The sequence below is a fragment of the Phyllobates terribilis genome, unplaced genomic scaffold (genome assembly GCF_046119375.1).
Source record: "Phyllobates terribilis strain yellow unplaced genomic scaffold, ASM4611937v1 Scaffold_1__5_contigs__length_1240528914, whole genome shotgun sequence".
In the NCBI taxonomy this organism is placed as follows: domain Eukaryota; kingdom Metazoa; phylum Chordata; class Amphibia; order Anura; family Dendrobatidae; genus Phyllobates; species Phyllobates terribilis.
This window is the reverse complement of record NW_027362761.1, coordinates 860,095,527-860,109,502: the sequence shown is the minus strand read 5'-3', so window position 1 is coordinate 860,109,502 and position 13,976 is coordinate 860,095,527.

The following is a 13,976-nucleotide window of genomic DNA, read 5'->3' as shown; positions in this document are numbered from 1 at the left end:
CCCATTTTACAAACTACACCTCTTAATGAATTAATCTAGAGGTGCAGTGATCATATTGACACCACATGTGACTCACAGAATTTTATGGCATTGGGCGATGAAGAAAAAATAATTACATTTTTACCGCAAAAAATAGTTTTAGCCACAGACTTTACTTTTTCACACTGGGTAATGGGTAAAAATGGTGCCGAAATGTGTCACACAATTTCTACTGAAGATAGCAATACCCAATATGTGGCTGTACAGTACTGCTTAGCCACACGGCGAGGCTCGGGAGGGAAGGAGAGAAATATGATTATTTGAGAACAAATTATTGTAAAATATTTTGCGATCTCCACAAACAGAGCCCCTAAGTGTTAAAAGAGCAGAATCCCCACCCAAGAGACCCCATTTTGGTAATTATACTTTTTTGGGAACTTATCTACAGGTGTAAGTGAAACAAGAGAAGATATGCAAAAACTGGGGATCTCTCAATAATCAAAAAATATTTATTCACACATGATATATACAAACAACAAAATTAATTTAAAAACAGTTAAAACATACCAAAAGCACATGATTACAACACAAAAACTCCATATAAAGAGTCATAGTATACCCATACTAACAACAGGTATTGTAGTAGATGGATAACTTGATTGATTAATTAACAGCTTATGAATTTAATACAACAATTGTAACATGATCCATAATAGAAACAGGTTATTCCAAGGAAATTGCTCAGAAAATATATATATATATATCTGTGATATTGTTGACCTCCTTCGACCATTTTTGGCAGTGCCTGCCCGCACTGTTGTTTATGCCCTAATATATGACTGTTAATGCAGAGATTTTTCTGGCGGTGGCACATCATTTGATATTTGCTTAATGGATCTAGAAACCAGGGAAGCGGCTTGGCAGGACCAGGTGTTGGATGTTTTTGGTTCGGGTGTCGGTAATGTAGACAGTTCTAGTCATGAGGATGGTTTTCAGAAATTGACTATGGATATATCCAATTTACATGAAACATTAAAAAAAACATGGTGGAATATTAGAAGTTTGGAGGAGTATAACAAACGTCTTTATTCCTTGTGGGTTGAGAGTTCATATTTTTCCTGCTTGGGAGGTAAATGTAATTTAAAAAAAACATGGGAGACAGGCTTACAAAAATGTTCCTCCATTATTATGGAAATGTTGATTGAACATGATCAGTCCCTATTGAAACCTATTAGGGAGGATATAAAAACCAGAGAAGCAAAATTGGCTTCCTTTGACATGCAGAAGTCTGTCAAATTTACCATAGACCAGTTTGAAAAAGATGTTATTCGGGGCAAAATAAATAAATTTCAACAAGCCTAAATGGATTTTGAAAATGGGAAAGCCTTTAAATGGAAATGCCATGGTAATGGGAGATAATTGGATATTACACGTGGAACAACGGATCCATCCCCTCAGAATTGTGAACTTTCATCTAGTGATTTTGTATCATCCGGAACAAGCGACCAAGAAGAAGTAACAGGAGGGGCAGATGGAAGTATTGCCAACATCAAGAAAAGGAAGAGACATTTTAGGGATTGGTCTCCCACACAAAAAAAGGAATACGAAGAGGAACAGGAGGTTTTAAATCCTATGGTGTGTGATAGCTCTCGACCAGGTAACCTTTAAATTATCTTTCCTTTTACACATTGACATCTGCTGAGGTGAAACTCTTATCAAAGGGATTGTCCTTTTCTCCTATGAGTGTTTTGGATTGATAAAACATCTTAACTTATTTTGTAGGTAACTTTCATTTAAGTTGTTGTATCATAAGCCATCAGTGATCGACACTCTTCCGGAGAATGAGAGACAAGTTTTTCAGAACTTACTTGAACTGTTGGAGGAAAACGAAGGAGGCACAGGTAACTGGGAGATTCTTGGGTAGCCTTCCGTCTCAAGCCACTCCATCCTTTACACTTTTTCCTCTAGTGCAAACATTTTTTGATGCACTGAGTAGACATATTCGTGATTTGAAACTGGATAGGAATAAACCAAATAATCTGAGCATTGAGGAGTGGAGGGTGTTACACAATCTAAAGAAAAATTACACTTTTGTCATAAAAGAGGCGGATAAGGGTGGCAATATAGTCATCTGGCCAAAAGTTATGTATACCCTTGAAGCTAAACGGCAATTATCTGACACCTCTTGTTACCAGGTCCTTCCATCTGACACCACTTACATCTTTAAGATGAAAATGGGCAAGCTCCTCCAAGCCATATTACAACATGGAATCCTTATAAAGAGGGAATTGGATTTTTTGATGACTCCTTATCCTGTAACTCCAATGCTGTATATGTTACCGAAGGTACATAAGTCCTTACAGCAATCACCCAGTAGACCCATTTTGTTGGGTATTGGTAGCCTATTTGAAAGACCATGTATATATTTGGACCACTTCTTACAACCCTTTGTCCATTCATTAGGCTCCTGCATTGCAGACTCTTCCGACTTGATTCAAAAATTGAAGAATATTCCAATACAGACGAATACCATCCTTGTCACTCTGGATGTTGAAGCCCTGTACGCGAGCATTGACCACGACAAAGGTATTGACGCAGTTTCATATTTCTTTGACAAACGGACAACAAGGAACAGGAAACATGATTCCTTTTTATTAGATCTTTTGCGGTTTGTGTTGGAAAAAAGTTATTTTACCTTTGATCGGGTTTGTTACAGGCAGGCATCGGGAACAGCAATGGGAGCAAGATGTGCACCGGCATATGCAAATTTGTATATGGGTTGATGGGAGGAGACCTATGTATTTGAGGATTGCAGATGGGTAAAATAACTAAATACTTTTATTAATAAATATTTTTTAAAACATGAGAGCAATAGATATAATAGTATAATAGAAATAAAATCCTGGTTATTTGAGTAAAAGGTCCTAGTGCAGGCTTAGTCACAATCAGTGGTAGTGGTGAGATGAGGAGTACAATTAGAGGTATCAGATGTCCCCTGGAAAAAAGAAGGTGAATAAGTTATTGGGTAAGGTGCTGAGTCGGGAATATTATTGGAGTCCTAGTTTCCTATACCTGGATGGGCCTGGTAGAGTAAGTAAGTTTGAGAGGGTGAGCCAATCCGTTGAACGGAGCGAGTGGGTTGGTAGCTGGAAGTAAGTTTGTTAGATTAGATTCTCATGCAAATTAGGTAATAACAGATGTTGGGTGGACTATATTTACCTGGATTTGTAGGGTTTCAGATAAATATGTTCTCCGGAGGAGGTGAATGAAGGAAGCAGGAGGGTGAGATTAAGATATGTATCTCGTTGGAACCTGGTTGAAAGCAATGAGGCTTAAAGATGATTATAAATGAAACCTTGGAGAGACAGGTAATGTGGGGTGGTTGACTTATAGGTTACCTGGTGTGCATGAATGTTGGATTCCACTAAAAGACATGGTTTAAGTCTAAGCTGGGGGTTTGTTGCCTTAGAATATGAGCAGAGCCCCATAGTAGTAAAAGAGTGGGTGCTGAAGGATTCAGTGGGGTCTCCTAGGTTTAATCCGTCACAGCCCAGATTCCTGGATGGTGCACTGAAGCCCTGTAGGGAGAAAGTATGAGCGAATGATTTCTGATAAATCAATAGATCATTCGCTCATATGCTCTCCCTCCTGGGCTTCTTTTTTCCAAGGGACATCTGATACCTCTAATCATACTCCTCATCTCACCACTACCACGGATTGTGACCAAGCCCACACTACGACCTTTTACTCAAATAACAGGATTTTATTACTATTATACTATTATATTTATTGCTCTCATGTTTTAAACAATATTTATTAATAAAAGTATTTAGTTATTTTACCAACCTGTAATCCTCGAGTCTATTGGCCCAGTGCAAATCTCTCACACTTTGCTTTTAAAATATCGATATCTCCTCTTGATATCTTTAGGACAACCAGTGGTTATTGTCCAAATTTGCAGCAGGACCTTAGCCTTCCTACTAGCGCTACTGTCTTTTTATTTTTCTGACCTACAGTACAGACCAAAAGTTTGGAAACACCTTCTCATTTAAAGATTTTTCTGTATTTTCATGACTTTGAAAATTGTACATTTACACTGAAGGCATCAAAACTATGAAATAACACATGTGGAATTATATACTTAACAAAAAAGTATGAAACAACTGAAAATATGTCTTATATTCTAGGTTCTTCAAAGTAGCCACCTTTTGTTTGATGACTGCTTTGCACACTCTTGGCATTCTCTTGATGAGCTTCAAGAGGTAGTCACCGGAAATGGTCTTCCAACAATCTTAAAGGAGTTCCCAGAGATGATTAGCACTTGTTGGCCCTTTTGCCTTCACTCTGCGGTCCAGCTCACTCCAAACCATCTCGATTGGGTTCAGGTCTGGTGACTGTGGAGGCCAGGTCATCTGGCGTAGCACCCCATCACTCTCCTTCTTGGTCAAATAGCCCTTACATAGCCTGGAGGTGTGTTTGGGGTCATTGTTCTGTTGAAAAATAAATGATGGTCCAAGTAAATGCAAACCGGATGGAATAGCATGCCGCTGCAAGATGCTGTGGTAGCCATGCTGGTTCAGTATGCCTTCAATTTTGAATAAATCCCCAACAGTGTCACCAGCAAAGCACCCACACACCATCACACCTCCTCCTCCATGCTTCACGGTGGGAACCAGGCATGTAGAGTCCATCCATTCACCTTTTCTGCGTCGCACAAAGACACGGTGGTTGGAACCAAAGATCTCAAATTTGGACTCATCAGACCAAAGCACAGATTTCCACTGGTCTAATGTCCATTCCTTGTGTTCTTTAGCCCAAACAAGTCTCTTCTGCTTGTTGCCTGTCCTTAGCAGTGGTTTCCTAGCAGCTATTTTACCATGATGTCCTGCTGCACAAAGTCTCCTCTTAACAGTTGTTGTAGAGATGTGTCTGCTGCTAGAACTCTGTGTGGCATTGACCTGGTCTCTAACCTGAGCTGCTGTTAACCTGCGATTTCTGAGGCTGGTGACTCGGATAAACTTATCCTCAAAAGCAGAAGTGACTCTTGGTCTTCCTTTCCTGGGGCGGTCCTCATGTGAGCCAGTTTCTTTGTAGCACTTGATGGTTTTTGCAACTGCACTTGGGGACACTTTCAAAGTTTGCCCAATTTTTCGGACTGACTGACCTTCATTTCTTAAAGTAATGATGGCCACTCATTTTTCTTTACTTAGCTGCTTTTTTCTTGCCATAATACAAATTATAACAGTCTATTCAGTAGGACTATCAGCTGTGTATCCACTTGACTTCTACAAAACACAACTGATGGTCCCAACCCCATTTATAAGGCAAGAAATCCCACTTATTGAACCTGACAGGGCACACCTGTGAAGTGAAAACCATTTCCGGTGACTACATCTTGAAGCTTATCAAGAGAATGCCAAGAGTGTGCAAAGCAGTCATCAAAGTAAAAGGTGGCTACTTTGAAGAACCTAGAATATAAGACATATTTTCAGTTGTTTCACACTTTTTTTGTAAAGTATATAATTCCACATGTGTTAATTCATAGTTTTGATACCTTCAGTGTGAATGTACAATTTTCAAAGTCATGAAAATACAGAAAAATCTTTAAATGAGAAGGTGTGTCCAAACTTTTGGTCTGTACTGTATGTATTTGGTTTACCGGCTTTTCAAAATCATGTGAAAAAATGATATTGTTTCATCAAAGATGTCCTCTTTCTATGGACGGGTATGTTGGAGGAGTGTAATTTGTTCATTGACCAGCTGAATACCAATATGTTGAACATTAAACTTACCTCCCATCTGTCTTCCTCCACAGTGGATGTTTGGGATTTGAAGCTCTCATTGTCTGATATTGGCTTAACAACTAATCTTTTTTGAAAAATTACAGCAACCAACAACTTGCTGTATTGCACAAGTTTTCACCCTGTACATCAGAGGAATGGAATACTCAAAGGGCAGTTCTTAAGATTAAGGAGGAATTGTAGTTCAATTACATATTTTCGGACTCGGGCTTCATATTTAGCGAAAAGGTTCCTGGCTAGGGGCTATCCACGCAAAATTCTTTCTCAAGCATATCAGTACTCATATCACATTGACAGGGCGAAGGTTTTGGAACCTCGTATATGTTAACCATTATGGACTGTCAATTTAATCACTCCATTTAATAATCCATGGGGTGATATCTATCAGATTCTGAAGAAGAGCTGGGGTAGCCTTCTCAGTGAACCTAAACTATTTCCATTAATCCTAAGATGGTGGCAAAAAGGTCCAAGAATTTAAAGGACCACCTTACCAGCAGTCACTGCAGATGCCCTACTAGAACCCTCTAGAGAGGTAACAGACTTCTTGGATCTTTTCCTTGTGGTGGCCGCACAATATGTCAATATATGATTGCAGCAAGAAGTATTACTCTTCCTAACCATCCTGAACCAATCTGTTCTCATTCATACTTTAACTGCCGCACTCGAAACATTGTGTATGCACTTATACAGTGAAGGAAACAGTTATTTGATCCCTTGCTGTTTTTGTAAGTTTACCCACTGACGAAGACTGGAACAGTCTATAATTTTAAGGGTAGGTTAATTTTAACACTGAGAGATAGAATATCCAAAAAAAATCAAGAAAACCACATTGTATAAATTAGAAAAATGTATTTGCATTTTGCAGGGAGAAATAAGTATTTGATTCCTCTGGCAAACAACACTTAATACTTGGTGGCAAAACCCTTATTGGCAAGCACAGCAGTCAGACGTTTTTTGTAGTTGATGATGAGCTTTGCGCACATGTCAGGAGGAATTTTTGTCCACTCCTTTTTGCAGATCAACTCTAAATCATTCAGATTTTGAGGCTGTCGCTTGGCAACTCGGAGCATCAACTCCCTCCATAAGTTTTCTATGGGATTAAGGTCTGGAGACTGGCTAGGCCACTCCATGACCTTAATGTGCTTCTTTTTGAGCTAATCCTTTGTTTCCTTGGCTGTATGTTTTGGGTCATTGTCTTGCTGGAAGACCCAGCCAAGACCCATTTTTAATGTCCTGGCGGACATGTCATGGCTCCATACATTCTCCCATTGATGCGGTGAAGTAGTTCTGTGCCCTTAGCAGAGAAACACCCCCAAAACATAATGTTTCCACCTCCATACTTGACAGTGGGGATAGTGTTCTTTGGGTCTTAGGCAGCATTTCTCTTTCTCCAAATACGGCGAGTTGAGTTAATGCCAAAGAGCTCAATTTTTGTCTCATCTTGTAACATCCCTGGCGGCGTGCTGGCATGGCTTACCACTTCCCACCATGCAAGACCGCCATTTTACCTATCAATCCAGGCTGCACACTTTGCTCCAGTACCTGCTGTGTCTCTTGTCTGATTGCTTAGGGCGGCGGCACGATAGCTGCCTGATTCTTGTAGTTGCTCTGTGCGCACTCCTAATGCCTCCCCAGCCTATTGCTGTGAGTCACTGGATACTTAAACCCCCTCCACCCAGTAGGTGGTGCCTGAGAAACACTTTTCTTTAGTGTGTTCCTTGCAGCTGAGTTGCCAGGTTCTGTCCTGTATCTTGTCTGTTCTGCCCCTGGGGGCTGTATACCCAGGCCTGTTACCTGTATCTGTGACTTCTAGTCTGTCTCCGCCACCCTAGGGGCTGAGTTCCTGTATCTTGTTCCTGGTTCAGTTCCTGTCTGAACTGTGTCCTAGCCCGTTACCTGTTTGTCTCTATGTTCGAACCTTCCCTTTTCCTGCAGTGTCTGAACCTGCACCTAACTCCAACTCGTTGTCTCTGAACTTCTGTTTGTGAGTTTTGTGTACACTCGCTACTTCATTGTAAGTACCTTGTGTGTATCTGGTTCTGCTTCTTCACCGCACCTGCGGTTTTGCTCTGATCTGCTTGTTCACCGCACCTGCGGTTTTGCTCTGCTCTGCTTGGTCACCGCACCTGCGGTTTTGCTCTGCTCTGCTTGTTCACCGCATCTGCGGTTTTACTCTGCTCTGCTTGTTCACCGCACCTGCGGTTTCGCTCTGCTCTGCTTGTTCACCGCATCTGTGGGTTTTGCTCTGCTCTGCTTGTTCACCGCATCTGCGGGTTTTGCTCTGCTCTGCTTGTTCACCGGATCTGCGGGTTTTGCTCTGCTCTGCTTGTACACCGCATCTGCGGGTTTTGCTCTGCTCTGCTTGTTCACCGCACCTGCGGTTTTGCTCTGCTCTGCTTCTTCACCGCACCTGCGGTTTTGCTCTGCTCTGCTTGTTCACCGCACCTGCGGGTTTTGCTCTGCTCTGCTTGTCTACCGCACCTGCGGGTTTTGCTCTGCTCTGCTTGTCTACCGCACCTGCGGGTTTTGCTCTGCTCTGCTTGTTTACCGCACCTGCGGGTTTTGCTCTGCTCTGCTTGTCTACCGCACCTGCGGGTTTTGCTCTGCTCTGCTTGTCTACCGCATCTGCGGGTTTTTCTCTGCTCTGCTTGTCTACCGCATCTGCGGGTTTTGCTCTGCTCTGCTTGTCTACCGCACCTGCGGGTTTTGCTCTGTTCTGCTTGTCTACCGCATCTGTGGGTTTTGCTCTGATCTGCTTGTTCACCGGATCTGCGGGTTTTGCTCTGCTCTGCTTGTTCACCGCACCTGCGGTTTTGCTCTGCTCTGCTTCTTCACCGCCCCTGCGGTTTTGCTCTGCTCTGCATGTTCACCGCACCTGCGGGTTTTGCTCTGCTCTGCTTGTCTACCGCACCTGTGGGTTTTGCTCTGCTCTGCTTGTTTACCGCACCTGCGGGTTTTCCTCTGCTCTGCTTGTCTACCGCACCTGCGGGTTTTGCTCTGCTCTGCTTGTTTACTGCACCTGCGGGTTTTGCTCTGCTCTGCTTGTCTACCGCATCTGCGGGTTTTGCTCTGCTCTGCTTGTCTACCGCACCTGCGGGTTTTGCTCTGCTCTGCTTGTCTACCACATCTGCGGGTTTTGCTCTGCTCTGCTTGTTTACCGCACCAGCGGGTTTTGCTCTGCTCTGCTTGTTTACCACACCTGCGGGTTTTGCTCTGCTCTGCTTGTCTACCACACCTGCGACTCCGTTCCAGTATCCCAGTCTGTACTGGTCCCTATTCTGCCTGCGTTCCTACCTGCCAGTACCCGCCTGTCTGCATGCCAGCCATGCCTGCCAGTGCCCACCTGTCTGCATGCCAGCCGTGCCTGCCAGTGCCCACCTGTCTGCATACCAGCCGTGCCTGCCAATACCCACCTGTCTGCATACCAGCCGTGCCTGCCAGTACCCACCAGTCTATATGCCAGGCTAACCTGCCAGTTCCTGCATTCCCCGATGTGGGTCAACAGCTGTGACCGGGGTCTGACCTGGAGTTGCACCTGGTCCCTCTGCTCGGTTCCTCCCTGGTTCACGAAGTCGACTGAGCTGCCGTACGACCTTGGTTGGACCAGGTTGATACTTAGTTACACCCCTCCAGGCACTCCTCGGTTCATGGTCCAGTGGAATCACTAATCATTTTCACGCCAGTCTGTCCGGGCGTGTGCGTAACACATCTGACCACAGCACCTTCTCCCAATAACTCACAGAATCATCCAGATGTTCATTGGCAAACTTCAGATGGGCCTGTACTTGTGCCTTCTTAAGCAGGGGGACCTTGCGGGCACTCTGGGATTTTAAACCTTTAAGGCGTAATGTGTTACCAATGGTTTTCTTGGTGATTGTGGTCCCAGCTGCCTTGAGATCATTAACAAGTTCCCCCCATGTAGTTTCAGGCTTATTTCTCACCTTCCTCATGATCAAGGATACCCCACGAGATTTTGCATGGTGCCCCAGATCGATGTCGATTGAAAGCCATTTAGAATTTCTTCCATTTTCTTACTATTGCACCAACAGTTGTCTCCTCCTCACCCAGCATCTTACTTATGGTTTTGTAGCCCATTCCAGCTTTGTGCAGGTCTATGATCTTGTCCCTGACATTTTTAGAAAGCTCTTTGGTCTTGCCCATGTTGTAGAGGTTAGAGTCTGACTCATTAAATGAGTCTGTGGACAGGAGTTTTTTATACAGGTGACTATGTAAGACAGCTGTCTTTAATGCAGGTAACTAGTTGATTACGAGCATTTAACTGGTCTGTAGGAGCCAGAACTCATAATGGTTTGTAGGGGATCAAATACTTATTTCTCACTACAAAATGCAAATATATTTATCTAATTTATACAATGTGAAAACTTACAAAAACAGTAAGGGATCAAATAATTATTTCCTTAACTGAAGGTCTTGTTCCAAGTTATACATAGGTCAGACAACACAGGAGCTACAACATCATGTCCAACATCTTTCAAATATAGCTACGGCAAAGAACGACAAGGAGAAAGGTAAGACAATCTCATCTGTGGCAGCTCATTTTTTGGATTATCATTGGTGGCCGTAGTGGAGGTATTTGGGTTATGGGGATTGAATCAGTTAGTACTAACATCAGAGGGGGCTCAGTTGTCAAAGAACTGTTACGGCGTGAATCCAAATGGATTTACGACCTCAACAGTCTGGCACCAGCTGGGATGAATGAAGAACTCTTATATGTGGTTTTCTATAAAGAAACCTATGGTAAAATTTCAACTTTTGGTTGGCTTGTTCAAATTAAATTTTTTTTGGTATTCACTAATTTTTGTTGTCTTTCTTCTTTCTTTTAGGTCTTGCTTTATTATAAACTTCTTCACCATGGGAACATGTTTGCCATAATTGTCATATCCATATTATTATGCAAATATCACTGTTATTGAATGAATTATTATGTTTGGAGAGAAATTGGAGATTGTTCAGAAAAAAACTATCACTGTCACTTACCACTTTTGTGGTTATTATGCTTTTTTGCCATAAATTCCAGCACTACTTATAATTTTTGGTTTAATTCACATTTTTTGGTATCCTTCATGTCTTCTAATTATGCATAAGAGGCATATATTTATGTCCATTTTTTATTACATATACATCCTGTTTTGAATGAGGTATTATCTTTTTGTATAAACTCTATAAAATCAAGGGTTCTTCTTTTATTAATAAACGGATATTAGTCTTTCATAACTGTCTACCGCAGTTTCCAATCCAGCCAGTTTATAACCTCTCTATTACTGGTGAATTCAACCTAACTACTTATAATGCAATGGTGACTAAGTCTGTTTCCATCATTTGCGCAAGAGTATAATGAATCTATCTGTTTTCTATTATTGTATTATCAGTATAATGATATATGGCTAATCGCCATTGATTTTGTATTGAGTATACATGTGTTTGAATTATATATAGCTCTGTAAGTATTGAGGATCTATTATACTGCCATAAGGGATGGAAATGCTGCTGTAGAATTATTGCGATAATTGTGCCGCATTTATGATCAGTGTACATCATTTTTCTATCTAATTACGTTACATGGCGGGGCACACAATCTATTGTGGAACACTTCTACCAGTTTCTGGCTTGTGCCTTGGCCAGGCACGCATGCGCAGTGGGGATTTTTGGGCTGATTCCGCCAGTTGTCTCTGTCATTACTTACGTTATTGGCTAGTGCCGAACATGTGAAGCAATGTGATCACCAGGATCCTCTTCCTCAAACGCTGTGATGCCGGGGTACTGTGATCTCCGGCTGCCAGCTGGTAATTGTTTGATAAATTATTTTTGCATATACATATTGGCAAAAAGTATTTGGTACTCTTATCATTTTCCCTGAGGAAGCTACATTTCTTAGTAGCAATACGCGTGGGGTTGCGCCTACCCTCCCTATCCTTATTGAATATGCAGGTGTTTTATTAGTCTTTATGAATGATGGATCATTATGTCCATGGTTTTCATTTGTTTAGGGTACTTTTTTGGATATAGGGTTATGTTTTTTTATCTACATACCAGGTATCTGGATTGTTCAGACTACTTTTGGTTATCATATAGCACTTTATTACAGGTGTGTTTGTGCCTGACATTTAGCACTTTAATACTGGTAGATTTATTATTAATTCCTACATGCATTGGCACTTTATTTATTTCTATACGTTGTGCATTATATATTTTTTTGCAATAACAGATAAACAGCTCTGGCAAAAATTAAGAGACCACTGCACAGTTTTCTAAAAGTCACCAACTCTACATGTCCGACAGCCATTCCATTCCAGTGTCAGTTGAATTCCAACCAAAGTCCACCTCATTCTACTTAATGTGCTTCTGATTAGGTGATCACCTGAACCAAATCTTATGTAACGAGGGAAAGTATAAAAAACACTGCTGTGGTCTTTACAATCCTCTTGCAATAGGACAAGCTGGATGGCAAAACAAGTGATAGGAATAGCCCAAAAGTAATTTGAATGAAAAAATAACTTTTAACCATGCCAAAGGAGTTGAAAAGAAAAGTCTTGAGTGAGGAAAAGAAGGGCTCAATTCTGGCTTTACTAGCAGAGGGATACAGTGAGCGTCATGTTGCCTCCATCCTTAAAATTTCAAAGACGGCAATCCAATACAACAAGGTCAAGCAGCAGACATTGGGGACAACAAAGCTACAGACCAGCAGAAGGCGAAAGCGACTCTCCACTGACCAGGATGACCGTCATCTTATTCGAATGTCACTCAGCAACCGCAAGATGACATCAACTGACCTACAAAAGGAATGGCAAATGGCAGCTGGGGCGAAGTGCACGGCAAGAACAGTTCGTAACTGGCTCCTAGAGGCAGACGTTAAGTCATGTAAAGCTAGAAAAAAGCCTTTCATCAATGAGAAGCAAAGGAGAGCCAGGCTGAAGTTTGCCAAAGACCATAAGGATTGGACCTTAGAGGACTGGAGTAAGGAAATCTTCTCTGATGAGTCTAATTTTCAGCTTTGTCCAACACCTGGTCGTCTTATGGTTAGACGGAGACCAGGAGAGGCATATAAGCCACAGTGTCTTGCACCCAGTGTGAAATTTGGTGGAGGATTGGTGATGATCTGGGGATGCTTCAGCAAGGCTGGAATTGGGCATGTTAATCTTTGCAAAGGATGTATGAATCAACCCGCATACAAGGTTATCCTTAAAAACCACTTGCTTCCTTCTGCAATGTTCCCCAACTCTGAGGACTGTTTTTTCCAGCAGGACAATGCCCCATGCCACACAGCTAAGTCAATCAATGTCATGGTCAGCCCAATCTCCAGACCTGAAACCCATTGAAAACCTATGGAATGTAATCAAAAGGAAGATGGATAGTCACAAGCCATCAAACAAAGAAGAACTTCTTACATTTTTGTGCCAGGAGTGGCATAAGGTCACCCAAAAGCAGTGTGAAGGACTGGTGGAAAGCATGCCAAGACACATGAAAGCTGTGATTAAAAATCATGGTTATTCCACCAAATATTGATTTCTGAACTCTTCTTGAGATAAAATATGAGTATTGTTGTTTCTAAATGAATAAGAACTTGTTTTCTTTGCATTATTTGAGGTCTGAAAGCACTGTTTCTTTTTTATTATTTTGACGATTTCTCATTTGCTGCAAATAAATACAAAATTTTTAGCTTTGAATTTCGGAGACATGTTGTCAGTAGTTTATAGAATAAAACAACAATGTACATTTTACTCAAAAATATACCTAGAAAGAGAAAAATCTGAGAAAATAAAAATTTTCCAGCGGTTTCTTAATTTTTGCCAGAGCTGTATATATTTTTTTCTGAGCAATTTCCTTGGAATAACCTGTTTCTATTATGGATCATGTTGCAATTTTTTAATTAAATTCATGAGCTGTTAATCAATCAAGTTATCCTTCTACTACAATACCTGTTGTTAGCGTTGGTATACTATGACTCTTTATATGGAGTTTTTATGTTGTAATCATGTGCTTTTGGGCTGTTTTAACCCCTTAAGCCCCGCGGGTGGTTTGCACGTTAATGACCGGGCCAATTTTTACAATTCTGACCACTGTCACTTTATGAGGTAATTACTCTCGAACGCTTCAACGGATCCCCCTGATTCTGAGCTTGTTTTTTCGTGACATATTGTACTTCATGATTGTGGAAAAATTTCTTCGATATCACTT